Source organism: Sturnira hondurensis, unplaced genomic scaffold (assembly GCF_014824575.4).
Source record: "Sturnira hondurensis isolate 20B ecotype Veracruz unplaced genomic scaffold, ASM1482457v3 Scaffold0006413, whole genome shotgun sequence".
Lineage (NCBI taxonomy): Eukaryota > Metazoa > Chordata > Mammalia > Chiroptera > Phyllostomidae > Sturnira > Sturnira hondurensis.
In genome coordinates this window covers 474,600-497,357 of record NW_028079044.1, presented here as the reverse complement: position 1 = coordinate 497,357, position 22,758 = coordinate 474,600, and the positions used below count along the sequence as shown (strand labels likewise).

The window sequence follows — 22,758 nt, the reverse complement described above, 5'->3', positions numbered from 1 at the left end:
GGCAGCGGCAGCTGCGGTGGCGGCCTCGGCAGCACCACATCCCCCTCCCGCCGGCTTCCTCTGGCTCCCTCCGCCCCCCGCTGCCATGGCAACGTGGCGCCTAGGAGATTGGCCCCGCCCTTCCCTCCCGTTCCACCGCCCTCATCCTTTCTGGAGGGGTGCTTGGTCTGCCCCTTCCCGTCCCCTCCCACCTCCTACAGAAGGGCTGGCTGGGGACCTGGAGGCCCCCTACAACGACGGGTAGAGGAGGAAGGGGTGTCCGGAAGGGCGGGGTTCGCACGGAAGGTAGGGTGGAGACGTGGGTTTCGAGCTGAGGAGGGGCTGGAGAAGGCGGGAAAATGGAAAGGCCTCGTCTGTCCCGAGAAGGACCTATAGGAGTGTGGCGGGGCGTGGCGCGGTCGCTGACTGGCGGAGGAGGCGTGGGGGCGGGGCGGGGCGAGGGTGGCCGTCCCACCCTGTCGGACGGCGGTGCCAGTGCTAGAGCTGCAACGACAGACCCCAAACAACTCTCAAGTTCTGTGGGTTTCCCCAAGAGCTTTCCGCCATTGGCCAGGCTTCTTGAAAGCGCTATAGAAACGATAAAGCATTAATATAAATTTAATCGTCACTCTCGCTGACTGAAATTTTGTGTGGAAACTGAGCTCAGTGTATTTGTGGTGAAAAAAAAAAAAGACGTTGGAATCATAACCAAAATTTAATGAGCATAGCGTTTACAGAGTGCTCACCAAGAGCTTGGGACTGGGCTAAGTCCTTTACATGCACTGTCATAACGGTAGCGCTGACATGGCGTTGCCAGATAAAGTATAGGAGTATTATCCCCTTACATCTGAATTTCAGGGAAAGGTAGAATAGTTTTTTAATATGAGAGTGTTCCATTTGGGATATTCTGTCTGATTTGTTTTGTTTGTTAGATCTGCCAACCCTATCCTAATTCTTACAAATTCCCACTTTACAGATATGGAAACTGAGGCTTAAAAAATAACCTCTGAGGTATAAAGTAAGTGGCTGTTTTACTATTATTATGATGCCAATAATTAAATCGCTGAATATCGATATCCACGTCTTCAAAAATTATAGTAGTGAGCCCTGGCTGGTGTAGCTCAGTGGATTGAGCACAGGCCTGTGAAACAAAGGGTCGCCAGTTCGATTCCCAGTCAGGGCACATGCCTGGGTTACAGGCCAGGTCCCCAGTAGGGGACGTGTGAGAGGCAAGCACACATTGATGTTTCTCTCCCACTCTTTCTCCTTCCCTTCCCCTCTCTCTAAAAATAAATAATAAAATATTTTTAAAAAATTATAGTATTGAATGGATTAAAAGAAAAAGTATATGAAACAAATGTATTGAATGGATTAAAAGAAAAAGTATATGAAACAGACCGGGGCTGTGACTGATGCACAGGAAGTACTAATAGAGGTTTATTTCCTTCCCAAACACTGAGTGTTAACTAGATATTCACAGTGTGTCAAACTCAGTATAAGTAAGCCGATATGGAACAAGCTGCCTACTTGACATTAGACCAGTAAAGCTGTGGGGGTGACAGAGATACAGAAGAATTGTAGGCATCAGGATATATAAAAGCAAAAGTGGATGTTTGAGCCCCTCATTCTACAAATGAAAACACGGTTTGTCCAGAGTTGTCTGTTAGTTCCATCTGTTTTTCATTACACTGCCCTGAAGGGCCTTATAGCTACATTCAGAGTAAGAGACCACAAGACAAATATGCGATGCGCTTCAATGGAAAGGGGAGTTACTTCATTCTCTCCCTTCAGGACAATCACCGTTGTCCCCTCATGTGGACAAACTGAATAAAGAACCTGTAGTAGAAAGGAAGCTGAGGAAGAAGGAAGGGATGATTGAGAGAAGGTAGCTTCTGAAGAACCACAGCCTCCTCAGACCTCAGTCTTGTTTTTATGTCTGGGGCCATTGTAATGGTGGTCATTAGCATAATACAGGTCTTCATCTTCTCACATACACACACAGGAGTTTTCAAAAGTAGGTTTCTAGTTACATTATGATGTTCTTCTGAGTTAATAAAGCTACTGTAATAATCATAATCTGCACATCTTTTTCCATACAAACAGTTGTAAACCTACTTTGCCCGCCCATTGAACTTTAATTTCTCTTTTTTCTTCTAATCTATTTTAAACTGAGGTAGGCAAACAGTCCCCATAAACTCTAGAGGAATGCTAGAATTTGAGAGCTGGAAGTTATATATACTTTAGAGGTATGTCATCCAGGAGCCAAATCTATCATGGATGAGAAAACAAATCCAGAAAAATTATGTAAGTTGTCCAAAGCCACATAACGAAGCTAGGCATCTTCATCCACTAAATTCTTTGTACTGATTCTTTCTGCTCACTGACTTACCCTAGAGAGGCTGAGCCCATTTAAATAATCTCTGTGGGTGAGGTTCGTTAGGTCTCTTAGGAAATCTGTCACACTTAGTTTAGAGTCCAGGGACACTTGTGTACTTAGAGGCTTATTTAGAGGACTTCGAACACACACCAAGGAAGAGCTCTGATTAAAAATGATGATGATTCAGCATAAATGGCTTTCCCCGGAAGTGTACAATAGTAAATAGGCTAGGAAACCAGAACTTCACTCTTCAGGAAAAAGAGGATCCTGGCATTTAAGGTCTCTTGCAAACCTATTGTTAGTTCTCTAAAACTTTTAAAAGAACATATTTAGTAGTAAACTTTACTGGAAGACAAATGCATTATAAAATACATTGTTTAGCCCTGGCTAGTGTGGCACAGTGGATTGAGTGCCAAACTGTGAACCAAAGGGGTCACTGGTTCAATTCCCAGTCATGGCACATGCCTGGGTTGCAGGCCAGTTCCAAAGTGGGTGGTGCACAAGAGACAACCACACATTGATGTTTCTTTCCCTTTCTTTCCCCCTTCCCTAGTCCACTCTAAAAATAAATAAGTAAAATCTTTTTTTAAAAAAAAGAAAATACGTTGTTTAAAATGCTCTCATGTTTAGGCCGAAAGTTGATAGGAACTCAAATACACATGTTTAAACTTTTAAGCATATTTATCATTGTATTACATGTATGTAATAAAAGACTTTTTGATTACAAATTAATGATTCTAAAAATAACCAGTGTACCAATAAGGAATCTAGACTTTTAGTCCCTTGAAGTCAATGACCATGTCTTTTTCATCTTTCTGATCTAAATTGTTAGAACAGCTTTTGGAATAGGGGGTGATGTTCAATTCTTGTATTCTTATCAGAAAAGTATTCTTGTGCCCTGGCTGGTGTAGCTCAGTGGATTGAGTGCGGGCCTGCGAACCACACGATCGCGGTTCGATTCCCAGTCTGGGCACATGCCTGGGTTGCAGGCCAGTTCCCGGTTCCCAGCAGGGGACACCCGAGAGGCACCCATACATTGATATTTCTCTCTCTCTCTCTCTCCTCCCTTCCCCTCTAAGATAAATAAATAAAAATAAATAAATAAATAAATTTATAAAAAAAAAAGAAAAAGAAAAGTATTCTTGTTAATGAAAGAAGTAGCTTTCCTCAAATTACATGGTACAAGGACTACCATACGACATTCCTAACTACTGATCTGCCACCTGGGCAAAAAAAAAAAGTAGAATTGTGAATGAAAGTCTATGTTTTTTCCCTTTAATGATTTTTTTTCATTGTACACCGTAAAAGCAATTACCTATATTTAATAATATCTACATTTCCGTAAGCCCTGGTATTAGCAGTAATATGGATCAATCCTCCTACTGAGGACACTAAAAATATAAAAGAATACCATCTCAAGGCATCAGAGAGCTTACAAAATAGAAATTACCAGGCCATGACCTGAGGAACAGTGGAAACCCAGGAATGTTCATTTTCCTTTCCGTAGAAAGTTGCTGAGAGGATGAATGAACAGCGATGGGGGCTGGTAATTAGAGTTCAGGGTGTGTTAAGGGATGGGGGCAGGAGAACTCTACTGAAGCCCCATTGCTTTGGATTGGAAATCCAAATGGCTATATCCTAGAAGTGAAGGGGCTACATCTATTTTAAATTAGCTCAATTCCAAGATTGGAGTTAGATAATTCCTTTGAGTTTGCGCCCCCAAGCACTTGGCAGAAGCAAACTAATGTTCTACTACATGTGGAGGAAAGTAATATCATCATTTATATAAGTAATGTTACAAATACAATGTCTAGTATATAGTAAGAAATAATTGGTCAGCCAAGGAAACAAAAAAAAACATAGCAGAAATACCAGCGAACAAAAACAGACCCCAGAGGGATTTGGACAGTGAAATTATCGAACAGTTTTCCCCTTCTAATTTTAGAATTTCTGATCCTTGGAAAGAGAATCAAACAAAATCTCAAGTTCATTAAAAGCTTGGTTCATTACATTACACTGAAGAAATAAATATTATATTGGTCTTATATAGTCTTCAAGTATATATTTAAAGAGGTCTTTTTTGTATTAGTTTTCCTGTCACTTCAGTTCCTTTATTATGTATATTTGGTGTTTTTTTCCTATTAAAGTCCAAAGATATGGAGATATTTTGCACTTTAGCTTTGATGAAAAGTACATGATATGTTCAAAGCTTCCCCAATATTTTTTTATGTTGGTAGCTATGTAAGTTAAGAATAACATGGCACAGAACCAACAATGGGGAAAAAATGTTTGCTTTTGTTTTCAAAATTTCTACCAAATTCTACCAAACAAGTAGAAATTTAAATGAGTTTAGTATTTAGGGTTGCCATATATCAGTTTTTAAATTTGGTGCTCTGCTAATTACACCCTAGAAAAGCAAGTTAACAGAGGTTGAGACCTGCCCTTATATGCAGTAAAAGATAACTCTGTATAAGGATTATCAGCCAGTAGGGTAAAAGTCATCTACTCTTCTTAATTTAGTTTATGCTGAGGAACAGTGTTTGGTATTTGGACCCAGAAGGCTTTATGATGACAGGTCAGAAATAAGATGGACTTGTGTGTTACTTTTCATCCCTGTTCCGTATTCAGGTATGTTTCCAACTTTATATTATCACAGTAGTCACAAAGACATGTTTGCATTAAGAAATTAACCCTAAAGTATTGTTATCTGTCATTTTTGACAGATTGGAGTCAGCCTGATGTTTTAAATCTTCAGCCCAATATGAAAACCTAAGGGCTTATTCAACTTTTTACCATTTTACCGAAAATACTAAAATTTGCTTTCACAAGTTTTTTTTTTTTGGGGGGGGGGACAGTGGTAATCTATGCAATGAAATTTAGAAACCACTGAAAATCAAGGGACATTTTGTATTCAATTTCCTTTTCTGGTGCTATGTTACATTGTATAGACTATTAATGCGTGTCCATACACTATAACCATGGTTTTGTGATATAACTGTTCAGGTTTTATTGGTGATGTTAGATTAGTAGTTGTATTAAATAACTAAGTTCCCTTGTGATTATTAATTGAAAAATGACAAATGCATACTATCTATATCTAAATATAACACATGATTAAAAATTTAGGCAAACAAGTAGAAATTTAAATAATCAGATGGAATTTTAGGACCAGTAAATGTCCTAATTGAAAATAAGAAACTGATGCTACTATAGCATATTAGACACAGATAAAGATAGATTTAGTGAACTAGAAGATAAGTAAGAAGAAAAAAAGAAGCACAAAGAAGAAAAAGGATTAAAAATACAAAAAATAGGACAAGCACATGGAAGATACCATGATAAAGTTGAATATATGTATAAATGAAATTCCAGAAGGAAAGGAAAGATAGTATTGGGCAGAAATAATATTTGAACTAATGAATCTCCTTCAGGATAATTTTTTTTAAAACACATACAATTGACACGTAGACACATCATGAAAAAACTGCTACAACTCCAAGACGAAAAGCAAACACTTAAGAGTAGCAAGAAAAAATAGAATTGATCTTTAAGGAAATAGTAATTAGATTTGCAATTAACTTTTTAAAAGAATTATCTTTTAAAGCCAGAAACTGATGGAATTATAACTTTAGAGGACTGAAAGCAAATATTTTAAGAATGAAGATAAAATTAAGATATTTTTAAACAAACAAATTAAAGTATTTGTCACCAACAGATTCACAGGGCCATTCCTTAGGCAGAAGGAAAATATCCCAGTTTTAAGGTCAGAGATACATAAGGAAATAAAGATCCACCAACATGATGAATATGTGGATGAATAAATTAATGTTGATATTGTCTATATAAGGCAATAATAGTAATAACTTCTGTTTATAAAAACACAGAACAGTAGTATAAAACTCAGGAGAGGGTAAATGAAATCAAGTGTTCTAAAATCTGTGCATTGTCTTAGAGAATGTAAAATGTTACAATAGTAGACTCTGGTAACTCAAGAATCCATCTTCTAATCTCTAGAAGAATCACTATGAAAATAAAAAAAGACTACATGTATTAGTCAAGGTTCACCAGAGAAACAGAACCAACAGAATGTGTGTGTGTGTGTGTACATTCATAAAGAGAGAGACTTATTTTAAGGAATTTGCTTAAGTGACTGTGGAGGCTTAATATGTCCAAAATCTGCAGGGTGGGCTAGCAGCCTGGAGACCCAAGGAAGAGCTGCAGTTTGAGTTCAAAGGCAGTTTTCTAACTGAATTTCTCCTTGCTCAGGGGAGGTCAGTCTTTATTCTTTCAAAGCCTTCAGCTGATTGGATGAGGCCCACTCATATTGTGGAGGGTAGTCTGCTTTACTCAAAGTCCATCAAGTTAAATGTTGATCTTATTGAAAAATATATTTACAGAACCATCTGGAAAAATGTTTGAACAAATATCTGGGCATTTTGTGTGACACAGCCAAGCTGACACAAAATTAATCATAAAGTGCAGCTTCTAATCTAAAAGGGGAGAAAGGGAATGGGCTAATAAAAAGAAATCAATCTAAATGCAAAGTAGGAGAAATATGAGGGCATATAACAGGCGAGACAAATAAAAAGTAATTAGTGAGATGGTAGATTTAAACCCAAATATATTACTAGTTACATGAAATGAAAACAGATCTTAATGAAAAAAATTGTTTTGGTTACCTATTGCTATGTAACAAAGTACCTCCAAATTTGGTAATTTTAAACTACCACCATTTTATTATATTTCATGATTTTGTGGGTCAGGAATATGCATAGGAAATGAAAAGAATGGCTGATCCCATCTCTGGGCAATGACTGCTAGGGCTGAAATGTCCTAGATAGCTTCTTTACTCTCATGTCTGGCACCTCAGCTGGGATGGCTCCAATGATTGGGGTTAACAGGACCAGCTTGATTAAGATCACAAATATGGGTCCTTCATTCTCACTGTTGATTGGGTTCTTTGGTTTTTATTCAAGTGGTTTCATGACTTTCTCCTCTCCATATAGTCTCTCCAGGGAGAGTGTTTCCAGAAGGACTTGGAACTAGCATATTGTTACCTCTGCCACATTTATCAGATAAAGCAAAATACATGTCCTTCCCAGAGTCAAGGAGAGGGAACAATGCGAAGGTATAAATATTAAGAGATATGACAAACCTGGGGTTACCAATCCATTTAACCAGCTAGCATAGATTGTGACCCACTGCACACACAGACAAGATCAGCTACATGCTGTTTACAAGGGATATATCTGGCACGTAAAAATGCAAAGAGGTTGAGCCTCAGCTGGTGTAGCTCAGTTGGTTGAGCATCACCTCAAGAACCAAGTCCTCAGTTTGATTTCTGTTCAGGGCATATGCCTGGGTTGCCTGCACTGCAGATTCAATCCCTTGGGACACACACGAAAGGCAACCAATCGATGTTTCTCACATCGATGTTCCTCACTCTCTCTTTCTCCCTCCTTTCTCCTCTATCCAAAATTTTAAAAAATATATTTTTAATGCAAAAATGTTGAAAGAAAAAGAATGGAAAATAACTAAACTATATAATATTATCAAAAGAAAGCGGGAATAGCTATATTAATATCAATTGACTGTAAGACAAAAAGCACTACTGGATATAAAGACTCTTCATAATGATAAAGATTTCATTTGCCAGGAAGATAAAAATTCCAAGTTTTATTCCCCTAATAACCTAACCTCATAGTTCATAAAGCAAAAATTACAACACTATAAGGAGGCATGCAGAATTGACAGTTTTAGAAGAAGATGCTAATATATCCATTTACTAAAAAAATAGGCAGACAGAAAATTCAATAAGAATATAGGTTTGAACAACACTGCTAGCAAAGCTAAGTGTGAAGGCAGATGAGTACATTTCTACAGTCCTTTACATATGAGCAAATTTATCAGTTTATATTATTTCTGTTTTGGCTCATGACATCTGAGGATCCTGAGTCTTAAGGCTGGAGAGAACCTATCCCTATGTCAAAGAGAGTATTTACCATATACACTTTTACCTTATTCATTAACTAACATATTAAGTTTCAACTATGCGGCAGCCCTGTACTCAGCACAGAGATGAAAACTATAGTTAAAACTACAGACAAACAAATCAGAAAATATATAATGTGGTATTATAAGTGAAGTGATAGAGCTTTACATTAGGAACAGTGGGAATAGAGTCCTAACTCAGCCACAGGAGGTGATGCCTGAGCAAAGTCTGAAGAAAGAAAAGAATGTGAAGAAGTGGCAATGTCAGGGTGGAGAGTGGACCCACACCTAGCAAAGCCTAGTTGTAAGAGAGCATGATTGTTTGTCAGAGAACAGCCAGTTGCTTGGAATGCCTGGAGTATAAAAGGTTGCTGGAGTTAAGAGTTATCTGGTTGCAGGAAACAGAAAGTCATGCCAGTTGGCTAAAATGAATGAGGAACATGTATAAAAATAGGCAGGGATTATGTGAGACACAACTGGGAAGCACAGACAACATTACAAGAAGTCTCGTTCCCCCTTTCTCTTTCTCATCTGATCTGTAGTTCCAGCTTTTTTTTATACGTCTGCTTTATTCCCTCCGCAGACTGGCTTCTCTGCTCAATCGGCTTGCATGAGGGCTACTACTGCTGTGCCAAATAGTGGTCCTAGTTTTTCACCTCAGGCCACCACCCAGTTTGCCCAACTTTATGGCTTAGCAACTAACAGTTATTACTTAGTCTCAAGATTCCAGTTCCATATTTCTAGGAGTTGTAATCCGACTGCTAAAGTTTCAACATGCAGGTAGATCAGGGGTCAGCAACAAGACCTGGGGCTGGGAGTAGGTATAGGCAATCTGGCCTGCCTTCCACTTTTGTAAGTAAAGCTTTAACAGAGCACAGCTACACACATTTATTTATATATTGTGTATGGCTACTTTGGCATTAAAATGACAGAGTTGAGTAGTTGTGACAGAGCACCAATGGACTGCAAAGCTGAAGATATTTACTCTCTAGACCTTTACGGAAATAGTTAGTTGATCTGCAGCTTGATGTGGAAATGTAGGGCCCTATAGAGGATTAGTGAAGGTCAACTCTGGTAACTGAAGCTCTAAGAGTTTTTTTGTGGGGAAAAAAGATAATGTGGGAAAATGGCAACTGAGGAAGTATTTTGAGAAAGGATCAGCCTGAAGGCTTGAACATAGGGAAAACAGTAATCAGTCTCAAGTACACACTATATTTTGTACACAAAGGTTGGAAGAGTGCAAGACAGTTATGTCTTAATCTGGAGAAGTTCATTAAGATGCTAAATTTAGGAGAGTGTGCCACCCTAACTACCTTTAAATAACTCACTCGTGGCAAATTTCCCAGACCCTGAACAGTTAGCTCTTGCTAGATGAACTGGCTGAGGTACAATGTTCACTTTACAAGATTTTTAAATGCATGTCCAGAAGGTTAAATGTTGTTTACTTTTCAGAGAGAGAGTGAAAACAGGACCTGAGAGAATGAGACAGACAGATGGAAAGATAGAGGCAGATAGACTGAGACTTTTGGGTAGGGGGAGTCTAAATCTAGAATTTACCATTTGGTAATCTTAAGATCATTGTGGGGAAAACCTTTCCTAAGCAGTCTTTGGTTGAGTAGAAAAATGATTTGAGTTTTAAAAATCTTAGAGATCATTTTAGTCCTTGCTACTCAAAGTGTTCTCTGAGCACACTCAGCAGCATAGCATTACTAAGGAGTTTATTAGAAATGCAGAATCCCAGGCCCCACCCAGACCCACTGAATAAGAATCTGCATTTTTAAAGATCCCACAGGTGATTCATACACTCATTAAAGCACGAGAAATTCAAGCACTGAATTAGAATAGTAGTTTTTAGGCCCTTCAAAGTAGAGCAGTTGTGGGGATTTTTATTTGAATGAAATCTTACCTGGAGTCCAACTCTATTAAACAGATCAAACATGCTCTGGTTGATGATGGGCAGACGCTGAAAGGCAGAGAAGGCTGGAAAAAAACTAGGCATTTGCATCCAGTGTTCCTCAAGGAACACAATACTTTGAAAACTACTGATCTAATGGAATGAGCATAAGTGTTGATAATACCAGAGTCTTGAGGGCCAGGCTTTGTCAAACTCCCAGGCCCTCTTCTGCTTCCACCTTATTGAGAACTTCTACTATGATGAATCCCTATTAGAGATGGGATGTGTCCTGCCTTTAAAGAGTTGGAATTTTTAAAGACCTCGAAGTCACTGTTCTAGATCCCTTCTCTCAGTTTACAGATGGGAAAACTTGGGCTCAGGGTGTGACCAATGAAGATCCCTTAAAACACAGGCACATTTAAAACTACACGGATTGCTAACAAAAGAAGCTGCTATAGATTGAATGTTAGTGTTTTCCCAAAATTCAGAGGTTGAAACTTAATGACCAATGTGATGCTATGAGAATGTGGGACCTTTGGGGAGTGATTAGGCCATGAGAGTGGATCTCTAAGGAGTGGGATTAGTGCTTTTATAAAAAAGACCCCACAGAGTTCCCCTTTCCCTTTTACCACGTGAGGTTATAGAAAGAAGATGGCAGTCTATGAACTAAGAATTCTCATCAGACACCAAATATCAGGACTCATTCAAAGGTTATATATACTGTTCAGGTAAGAGCTAAAAACAATGTCAGCCAATGATGATGTCTGAACAAGGCTGAACTACCTAATTGGCTTTATTTTTTCATCAGCAAAGATTGCATTTCACCTTTTCTTGAAAAAATCTGATCTCTAAGAGAAAACAATGTTAACCTTAGTGCAGTTTATTTGACAAATTAAATGACTTTTCCTTTTTATTTACTGGGCCTTTCTTAGGTGTCTCTGTTGCCACTTAAGGGAGAAAGGAGTTGAACCCCACCCTTTGCTGATCTGTGTTGGGCTTCTTCTCTCCAACTAGGCCCATATCTTCTTCCTTTCCCAAACCAATTAAGAAACTAATTTGCCATGTGCTCAATAACAAATGCGTGATGGAATGAAATGCATTATTTTCTGTCTACCATATGATCTTAAACATAAATTGTGTAGTAAAGGGAGGGATGCAAGAAAGAAAAAAAGAACAAGAGCCCTCATGATAGAAGCAACAGTCTCTTTATAACCTAATCTTAGGATTGACATCCCACCACATTCTGTTCGTTAGGAGTAAGTCACTAGGTCCATAGGGAAGGAATAGTTTTTTTTTAAAGATTTTATTTATTTATCTTTAGAGGGGAAGGGATGGAGAGAGGGAGAGAAATATCAATGTGTGGTTGCCTCTCATGCGTCCCCTGCCAGGGACTGGCCTGAAACCCAGGCATGTGCCCTGACTGGGAATCCAACTGTGATCGTCTAGTTCGCAGGCCTGTTCTCAATTCACTGAGCTACACCAGCCAGGGCGTTTTTTTTTTTTTTTAATTAAGTCAATTTACTTCTTCAACATACTGTGACCTGATTTAAAATATTACTGAAAGGTGGTAAACTGCACAATTTTATTTAAGATAAGAAAGTGTTTTAATCAAGGAAACAGTTTTTAAACAGCCCATAGTTGTGTTTGAAACTGTAAGAATTAGACAAGCCACATGAGCTTGGTGCCATAAAAATAGTCCTTTGAGACATGTATGTGAATGTTCATAGCAATAGAATTTATAAGAGTCAAAACAATGCAAGTGTCCATCAACTGGTAAATGGATAAACAAAATGTAGTATATTAGTTATCCATTGCTGTGGCCAAATCACCCCAAAATGTAGTGACTATAACCAACAAACATTAATTTTCTCACTGTTGCCGTGGGTGAGAAATCTGGACTGTGCTCATTTACATAATTCTGGCTTAGTTTCTCCTAAAGTTGCAGTCAAGGTGCTGGCCAAGACTATAGTCACATCTGAAGACTGGACTGCAAGGGAGGGGTTGTTTGCCTTCATAGTCACTCATGTGGTATTAACAGACCTCAGGTTCTCACTGGCTGTTGTTCAGAAACATTGGTTCCTTGCCATGGTGGGTCTCTATCAGGCTGCTCATAACATGGCGGCTCAGAGAGGGGGATTCAAGAGAGAAAGAATGGGAGTCCCCAAGATAGAAGCCATAGTCTTTTTATAACACAGTCTTAGGAGTGACATCCCACCACATTCTGTTCGTGAGGAGCAAGCTACTAGGTCAAGACCACACTCAGTAGGAAGGAATTATACAAGGGCATGAATACCTGTGCAGGGATCATTGGGGACCATCTTAGAAGCTGCCAACCAATGGAGTATATCCATATTGTGGTACTATTCATCAATAAAAAGTAGCAAGATACAGACATGTACTACAAATGTATGAACCTCAGAAACATGAGGCTAAGTAAAAGAATTCAGCCAGAAAAGACTACATACTATGTGATTTTATTATTTGACATTTTGAAAAGGCAAAACTATAGACCAGAAAGCAGATCAGTTGTTACTTCGGGCTGGGGATGGGAGTGAGGGAAAGGGGAATTGGGGGGATCGATGGACATGTCCTAAAATGAGGTTGTAGTAATGATTGTACAACTCCATATATTTACTAAAAATTGTTAATCTAACTAAATTGAACAGTAACACAAAAGATGGCATGGGAAACAGAACAACTGGCCTATGTCTTTCAAAAAATGCCAATATCATGAAAGGCAGAGGAATTATGTCAGATTAAAAGAAACTATAGTGACACAGCAATCGACTGCCATGCATGATCCTGGATAGGATCCTGAATATAGTTGGGAGGGTCTTAGAGGAATGCCATAATGGCATTATTGGGAATATTACAGAAATTACTTATGGACTATAGATAGATAATAGTATGGTATCCATGTTAAATTTTCCATATAACTGTCTTGCGGGAAATGCCTTTATTCTTAATAAATACATATTTAGGGAGGACTTCCGCCAAGATGGAGGCATAGGTGGAAACACTGTGCCTTCTCTCACAACCAAGTTTGAATACAACAAAGGTTTGGAGAACAAAGACACAGCCAAAAAACAGAAAATTGAATTATACGGAAGTCCGACAACGACTAACCTTTCAACGGGGACGGTAAGAGGGTCGGAGCCAGCAGCGGAGCAGGGTCGGGCAGGAAAGATCCTCAGACCAAGTCATGCAAGTGGCCCAGACCCAGTCAGGGTGTGGGGCAGACTGACCTCGGTCGCACATTCTCGCACAGTGAGATGGACCACGCAGGCCCCAGGGGGCGAGGGCTGACGGCGGTGGCACACTCGCGTGCAGTGGGACAAAACACGTGGGCCCGGTGACCGTGGCAGCTGCCGCATCTGTGGGGGCCACGGCAGGAGACGGCAGACGGGACGCCATTGCTCCTCTTTGACCCCGCCCCCACATACAACGTCACAACCCAGCGACTTAGTTGCCCTGCTCTGGTGAACACCTAGAGCTCCGATCCTGCTACGGAACAGGCACGAACAGCCCAAAAGATGGCGCAAGGAGAACTCAGAGTCCCAGAGCCGATAACTCTCAGTGACCAAGAAATTGCCAGCCTCTCAGAAGCACAGTTCAAGACACTGTTTATCAGGATGCTCACAGAACTGGTTTATTATAGTCATAAATTAGAGGAACATATGAAGGCTAAACTACTTGAAATGAAGGGAGATGTCCAGGAAACCAATAGCGATGGAAAGGAAACTGGGACTCAAATCAATGGAATGGACCAGAAGGAAGAACGAAACATCTGACCAGAAAGGAATGAAGAAATGAGAATTCAAAAAAATGAGAGGCTTAGGAACCTCCAGGACATCTTTAAACGTTCCAACATCCGAATTATAGGGGTACCAGAAGGGGGAAAGAAACAGCCACGAGTGGAAAACGTATTTGAACAAATAATAAAGCAGAACTTCCCCAGTCTGGCAAAAGAAATAGACTTCCAGGAAATCCAGGAAGCTCAGAGAGTCCCAAAGAAGTTGGACCCAAGAAGGAACACACCAAGGCACATCATAATTACATTAGCCAAGACTAAAATGAAGGAGAGAATCCTAGAAGCAGCAAGGGATAAGGGGACAGTCACCTACAAAGGAGTACCCATCAGACTGTCAGCGGATTTCTCAAAAGAGACCTTACAGGCAAGAAGGGGCTGGAAAGAAGTATTCCAAGTCATGAAATCCAAAGACCTACAGCCAAGATTGCTTTATCCAGCAAAACTTTCATTTAGAATGGAAGGACAGATAAAGTGCTTCTCAGATAAGGTCAAGTTCAAGGAGTTCATCATCACCAAGCCCTTATTATATGAAATGCTAAAGGGACTTATATAAGAAAAAGAAGATGAAAAATATGAACAGTGAAAGGACAGCAAACACACAGTTATTAACAACCACACCTAAAACAAAAGCAAACCAAGAGGACAGCTAGATCAGGAGTGGAACCATAGAAATAAAGAACGCATGGAGGGTTAGCAACAGGGGAGTGGGAGGAGGAGAAGGCGGGAGAAGGTACAGAAAATAGCATAAACGGTAGGTAGAAAATAGATAAGGGGGAGGGCAAGAATAGTGGGGGAACTATAGAATCTAAAGAACTTGAGACACGTGGTTATAAACTAAGGGGGGGAGAATGGTGGGGGAGGGAGTGTGCGGGTGGAAGGGAATGAAGGGGGGAATAGAACAACTGTAATGGTATAATCAATAAAATATATTTTTAAAAAATAAATATATATATATATATTTAGGGATAAGTTTGAACATTTTCTGCAACTACCTCTCAACTAGGTCAGAAAAAAATTATATGTGTTTCAAGACTATGTAAAAGTGACACAGCAAATGTAGTAAATTGTAAATAATTGGTGAATTTGGGTGAAGGGTGTATGTGAATTCTTTGTCCTCTCCTCACAATTCTTTTGTAAATTTAAAATTATTTCAAAATAAAAAGTTTTAAGGAATAAATCTTTAAACAAAATTCTCTCTCTGTCCCTTAGCTTCAGCCAGGATCAAACACCATCAATACAAATAGAAAACTCCACTGGAGAAATAAAGGAAACAAATTATTTTTTACTTAGTACTGTCAGGTACTGTTTTTCTTTGTTTATTTAATTCTTATACGACTCTTAAAGCACTGGTTCTTGACCTCATCTGCGCATCACAATCACCCAGCATGCTTTAAATCTCCCTATACCCTGGTAACAACCACACTGATGAATTTAGAAGCTCTGGTGGGCGTGGAACCTAATCATCAGTATTTTTAAAGCTCTCTAGGTAATTCCATTGTGCAGCCAAGGTTGAGACCACTGCCTTGCACCTAAAGCTTTATTATTGCCCTTTTACAATGGTCAAGGTTGAGGTCCAAGGAGATTCAGCAAATTTCTCTTGGTTACATAGCTTGTGGAAGTGGCAGAGAGAATAGAAGTGGACACGATCACACCAAAAAGGAGTGAGGGTTACTGTCGGACCCCATTTGGGGGCTTTCTTCACCACATGTCTCTTTTCAGGTCTTCAACTGGCTTTTCCAAATCTGACCTACAGGCAAGTAGCTGAGCTAGATATTGCAAAATAAAATCAGACCTGCTTTGGATTTTAAAACACAAAATTAAAAGAGCATATGAAGAAAACCAGTGAATAATAAAAATTCTATAGAAGTGCTTAGGTGCTTTTTGAAAGGGTAAAATCAGCTGATGGGAGTAATCTAATAAAGAGTGATTTCTTTTTTAAGTATTTAAGAGACATTAACATCAATAAACATTTCTTTTTTTAGAACATATCTTCCTTCACCTTCTTTTCCCAACTATTTTCCTCTTTGCTCCTCCTTAAATTTTCCTCAGCTAGACAAAACAGACCTAAGTTTTTTAAATTGTAAAATAATAAATTTTGAAAAGGCTTCACTCCAAATTTAGAGTAATTAAATCTTCCTTTAAGCCCTGTTTCTCAATAACTTATAAGTCATTACGAAGAACTATGTCCTTTGTTTGGTCTATCTGTTAATTTTGCATATTGCTGAACAGATAATATTAATATATAATCAAATCTTAATTTTTCTCCCAAACATTTAGTAACAAACCTTTTCAAGTACTATTTAAACTGAAGAGGAAATCTGACCCACAGTTTATCACTTGGGTCATTAACATACTAATATGGCTACAGTTTGCATTTGACTAAGGGGGTTTTCTTTCACCCCTGCAATCTTGTTTGAGAAATATCACGGTTTTTAGTGGATTTTTAAAACAATTGTCTGTCTACACAAGGGAAAATAGGTGATGTTGATACAAGAAGCTTGGAAGTGAATTAATTGCTCTGAAACAATCCATGTTGGTTTTAGCCCCTTAGATATTGTTATTTGCACAGCTCTCACAAATGCCCAATTCACACTGCATTTAACAAAATCAACCCTAAAACATTTCTCACACTTCCTAATGAATGATTCCTTTTTCTCTTAATCTCAAATTACCTATATCCTGCAGTAATTTAGGATGGCTCTACCTGGATAAGGGAAAGTGTGGCTGGGGCTTTCCAATAGTTTTTCCAGGTTACTAATTCAGAATGAATTAGCTCTTTTCTAGCCAGTAATGGTGCAAAGCGTTTACCTTGATGTGGATACACATAGAAAGGAAATTAACTGGACCATGTTGATGGCAGTCTTCCTGATAATTGAGATGTTTTATTATTAAAAATGTAATTAAATATTTTAAGTAATAACAAGGCCTGTAGCAAAAAGCACACGCTGTATAGAGAGATGGGGTATCTGGAATAATGAGGCCATTGCTTTCTGTATGAGCTATAGACTGAATAATTGTGCCCCCCACTCCTACCAATTCATATGCTGAAACCTAATCCCCAATGGGATGGTATTTTGGAGGTGGGAACTCTGGGAGGTGATTAAGTGATGAGGGTGGAGCCCTCATGGATGAGATTATAAAGATCCAAGTGAGCTGCCTTCACCCCCAGCCACAGTGTGAGGACACAGCAAAGAGATGGTTGTTTATAAAATAAGAGCTGGGTCCTCACCAGACACCAAATCTGCCAGTGCCATGATCTTGGAATTTCCAGCCTCCAGACTGTGAGAAATAAATTTCTGTTGTTTATGCTACCCAATTTATGATGTTATTATACCAGCCCAAATAGACTAAGACAATATGTACCAGGTGCACCAGTATAAGGGAATAGGTATTTCACTCAATAATAACATAAATATAATATATACAATAGGACCTTGAATAATATCTTTCCATTCCACATCATTTTGTCATAATGTTGATGAGGGAAAATCATCAATTCCCAGATGTGCAAACTCTCTGTGTGGAGTTTGCACAGTCTCCCCATGTTTGTGTGGTTTTTCTCCCAGAACTCTGGTTTCCTCTCACGTCCCAAAGATGCACACATTAGGAAATTGATATGTCCAAATCATCTCAGTATGAGTGAGCCTGGGGTGGGAGGGTGTGAATGCACCCTGCAATGGAAGAGTGTCCTATGTAGGGCTGCTTCCGGCCTTGTACCAAGAACTGAATAAATGAGTTGGAAAATAATTATCTCACTTGTTTTTATTAAGCTTTCTTACATATATACATAACTCACATTTATTTCAATGTTTAGTATTTGGGATGTTTCGGGTTTTTATTTAGAAGATTGGTGATTTTTTTTACCAGAAATATGTTATAGGAACTTAGTCCTTATTTATGTCAATAATCCTATGGTAAATTGTTTTAAAGATTTTGCTTATTTATTCTTAGAGAGAGGGAGAGGGAAGGACACAGAGAGGGAGAGAAACAATGATGTGTGAGAGAAACATTGATTGGTTGCTTCTGGAATGCACCCTGACTGGAGACAGGGCCAGCAACCCAGACATGTACCCTGAGTAGGAATTGAACCGGTGACCTTTGACTTTGTGGGTTGCTGGCCCTTTGACTCTGAACCAACTGAGCCACACCAGTCAGGACATTGACAACTTACTGTGTGTGTGTGTGTGTGAATGTGTGTGTGTGTGTATGTATGTGTGCACGTGCGTGTGCAGTGGGGGTTCAGAAGGAATCATACCAAGATGTGCCTCTGTGGTATATAGACTACTTTGAGCTAAAGACAAATTTAGCTCAGGGCTCAAGAGAAACTTCTCCTCCTCCTTTAAATGCCTAGAACTTGAACTAGGAGCTTTGCCAATAATAGATCACTAGAGATCTATTTTGACCTATCTATAGGGCAAGGAAAACCTCTGTTTACTAAATGTCTCTTCTTATCATTCTGCAGTGAGCTTTTTCAGCTCCCAAGACAATTTACTTCATCTCTAGCTCAGAATGTCATATATACTCACGTTTCCTCTCTGTCTTTAAATTTCTCATGCATGTGGGGTCTCTGACTTTCTCACATTGGTGGGGTTCCCATACGTACATATATTAAATTTAATTATTCTTTCTTGCTAATCTGCCTCACATCTGTTTGATTATTAGACCAGCCAAAATAACCTTGATGGGCGAAGACATTTTTTCCCTCCCCCAATATGATATATATTTGATAAAGCAATAGAGGGATATGATCAGATTACTAGAGAGAAATAAGAATGGGCCATAGGAGAAGGTTGCCTGAGGCCATGGTAAATAGTCTAGTGTGGGAGTGGCTGAGAAGCTGACCACCTCAGAATGCATGGAATTATGGGCCAGAAGAGTTAAAATAAAAGGAAGGCAGAGACTGGCTTTCTGGCCCTCTTCCTTGAGGATGCATGGATGATTGTGTTGCAGCTGCCTGTGTTTCCCAAAAGATGGCATTTTGGATGGGAGAGGAAACTCGGGCACACAGCCTGGATGGGGCAGACCTGGCAAGAGGATGTCAGGGTTATTATTCCTTAAGTATTCTAGAGGGGACAAACTCTGATGCAGAAGCCTGCCATTTTTTCCAAAATTGTATACCTTTCATATCTTATGTTGCTTTAGTTTGTAAACAAATCCTATAGAAATAAGAATTAAAAACTAAAAAGGGGAATGATGGGGAAACTCAGAAGTTAAAGATTTTTAGCCATAATTGATAGGCTTAAGTGACTAATGCATGTGGAAAGCTGTTGTTCCAAAATTGTGTAGCTTTTGAATAAAGATTCCTTTTCTTTATTACCAAACATTTGCCTCTGGAATTTTGCCTAGAGGGTGGTGGCAAGCAATTCCCACTGCTTGTAAGTGGGTGGTGGCAAGCAAGGTTCCCCCGTGCTATTTGGTAACAAAAGAGGAACATTTCTTTCTTTTTAGGAATCATCAAATACTTAATAGTTTCCTCAGCTCAACTGGTAAAATGGTCTTTTCTCTGTCCTGGGACAAAGTGCCCAAAACTCTCTTGCAGTGGAGAAGGGATCTGCAATACCTGTCAATTAGTAGTCTAAAATAATTACTTGATAGAAGTAAAATTTCCGGAATGCTAACAAGAGGATTTTTTGTGTGTGTGCAGGTTATGATGGAGGTCTTTTTGGTCACAGAGGTGACTTGCTTTTGCATCTCTTTTAAGAAAAAGTACCTGAGAGTGATTCAGAGGGAGGAAGGAGAATAAAAGCGGAATGACACTAATAGTTAACAAGCGCCTACTCTATGCAAGACACTGTGGTAAATACACTTAACCAATGTTATCCTGGGTTAATTCTCTTAGCATAAAATAGCCTAAAGTAACAGTAAACTAATAAAGTGGAATTCAAACCCAGTTTCATGGGCTCTAAAGCCTACTTTCTGTTTACAACACCACATTGCTGTCAAAATGTAAGAGGTTTCAATAAAACCTGATTAGAATATTGACATTCTGTTGAGGAAAACAGAATAAGGTTTGGGAGTAAATATGTTAAAAAGAGTTTGGTGTATTGCTCAGGATGTGGGAGGAGAAGACAAGAAGATAAGTAGAAATAAAGAACAGGAGAATCCAGACTTCTCACAGACTCAGGACTAAGAATAGAATGTGCTTTGGTAACTGAGCAGACCAGCAACTTACAGTATAGATTTCTTCTAAGTTGAACAAAGATGAACTGTGAGCCTGTATATGCAGACCTATATGTAGCCATGGTTTGCAAAAAATAGTTTCATCACTTATGGTTGCTTCAAGATTAGCTTGTTTATGAAATGTCATTAAAAATTTACTAAGAAGAGGAATATAAGAGGAAAGTGGAACTGTATGTAAGGGCATTTCTCTGGAGTATATACAGGGGAATGCAATTATTGGAGCAACGGGTATGTGGATCTGCATGTTAACTGGATGTTACCAAAGCAAGGGAGGTTAGTTTCTACAAAATCACTCCAGGAATATGACCTGATCTCTCTATGGAAGGAAAAGGAAACTGCCTTCACTCTGTCAACAATTCACCAATCTCATGAAGAACTCATTATGAATGTGGCCCTGGATTCTGAAAGATGTGAATAAATCCTCAGGATGGTTTCTGCCTCTGAGGAGCACATCACATGATGTGAAACCAGGGCATGGACCCCTGAAACACTAAATAAAACCTGGTGGTGAGGGGCTTCCTTGGGAAGTCAGGGACAGGAGAGTTGTGAAGAACCTTGTGATAAAAAAGGCCTTCTGAGGGACTTGAGCAGCTAGAAGGACAGGAAAGTAAGAGGAATTAGGTTGGGGCAAATAAGAGAGGCAAAGAGAGACAGGTGAGAATATCCCAGCTTGCGTCTTTTGATCCCTGATACATACATGTGGCATACTCACCATATACATCTGATACATACACGAATATATATATTTACATTTAAAGAGTACATTACACTTTCTGGACCAGGTGGAGTAGGAGGCCCCATCATGGGAGTCAACATCCACCACAACAAAGACTGAAAGGTTCTGCGTAAGGAGATCAAGGACTAGGACACTTACCTAAGGCTGTTGGTCAAGCTGTACAGCTTTCTGGCCAGATGAACCAACTCCATCTTCAACCAGTGGTGCCGAGTTGCACCAATTAGCCACCTCTGTCTTTTGCCCAGTGATCTGGAAGATGAAGCTTCCTGGCCAGAGGGCAAAACCACTGTGGTTGTAGGGACTATAGCCCATGATGTGCATGTCCAGGAGGTGCCCACACCAAAGGCATGTGCACTTAGTGTGAGAAGCTGCACCAGGAGCCTTATCCTTAAGGTTGGAGGCAAGATCCTCACCTTCAGCCTGCTGGCCCTGGACACCCTTAAGGGCTGTGGCACCATTCTGCTCTCTGGTTGTAGCAAGGGCCAAGAGGTATACAGGTATTTTGGCAAGGCCCTAGGAACCCTTCCCAGCTACACCAAACCTTACATATACTCCATGGGCCAGAAGTTCTAGCACACAAGAGGCTCATAGGCCAACTGGGGCTACAAAATCTAACCTCTTGTTATTAAAAAGATTTTGGATGCTAAAAAAAAAAGAGTATATTACACATATTACTGGTAGGAGTGTAAGTTAACACAACCACTTTGAAGGGCCATTTGATAATATCTGAGTAATTTACACCCTTTATTTCAATGATTTTATTCCTAGGAGAAATTCGTCCTCGTGTGCTTAAGGGAACATATACAGAATGGTTACTGCATGTTTTTAACAACAGGATATTAGAACCAGCTTGCTTGTCAACCCATAGGAAAATGGATAAATTGTGGCATGTTCATCCATGGGACTATCAATGACACTACAGTTAAAATCAATGCAGTGGAACTATATACATCAATATGAGTAAATTTTAAAAACAATGATGAGGTATAAAATTGCAGAGGAATGTATTCAAAATGATATTCATAGAAAGTTTTTAAAGCATGCAAAGCACTCCTTTATATCACCCATGTAAAGTGAAAATATACCACGTTACAGTCATCCCTCGGTATCTGTTGGGAGGGTGGTTAGTTCTGAGACACTCTGAGAATACCCAAATCCATGGACGCCCAAGTCCCTAATATGAAATGATGTAAAACGATGCATGCAGTTGACCCTCGGCATCTGTGGATTCGCAATGGCAGATCGAAAATACTGTTTTTAATCTGTGGTTGGTTGAATATGTGAATGCAAAATCTGGGCATACAGAGGGGCAACTGTATGTTTATTGAAAAAATGAGGGGGACTTCCAGCCAAGACAGAGGCATAGGTAGACACACTGTGCCTCCTTGCACAACCAAAAGAAGAACAAAAACAAATTTAAAAACAAAAAACAACCAAAACTGACAGAAAATTGAACTGTATGAAAGTTTGACAACCAAGACATTAAAGAAGAAACATTCACCCAGACTGGTAGGAGGGGCAGAGATGGACTCATGGCAAGGTGGTGGCTGGAGGGCCAGGACAGGCAAGGCGGTGGCTGGCTGATTGGGCAGTCCCACATTCACATGTGGATAAACTGGGAGGAACAACTGGGGAGTAAGACAGATTGCACAACCCAGCATTCCAGTAGGGGAAAATAAAGCCTCAAACCTCTGACTGAAAATACCTGTGGAGGCAGCTGCAATGGGAGAAACTCCCAGCCTCACAGGACAGTTTACTGGAGAGACCTACAGGATCCTAGAACGTATACA

General features: G+C 39.5%; 1 pseudogene; it reads left to right on the top strand.

The window, feature by feature from the left end:
• Positions 1–21,034: 21,034 nt before the first annotated feature.
• On the top strand, positions 21,035–21,541 carry LOC118988888 (60S ribosomal protein L18-like; annotated as a pseudogene).
• The last annotated feature ends 1,217 nt before the right edge of the window (positions 21,542–22,758 follow it).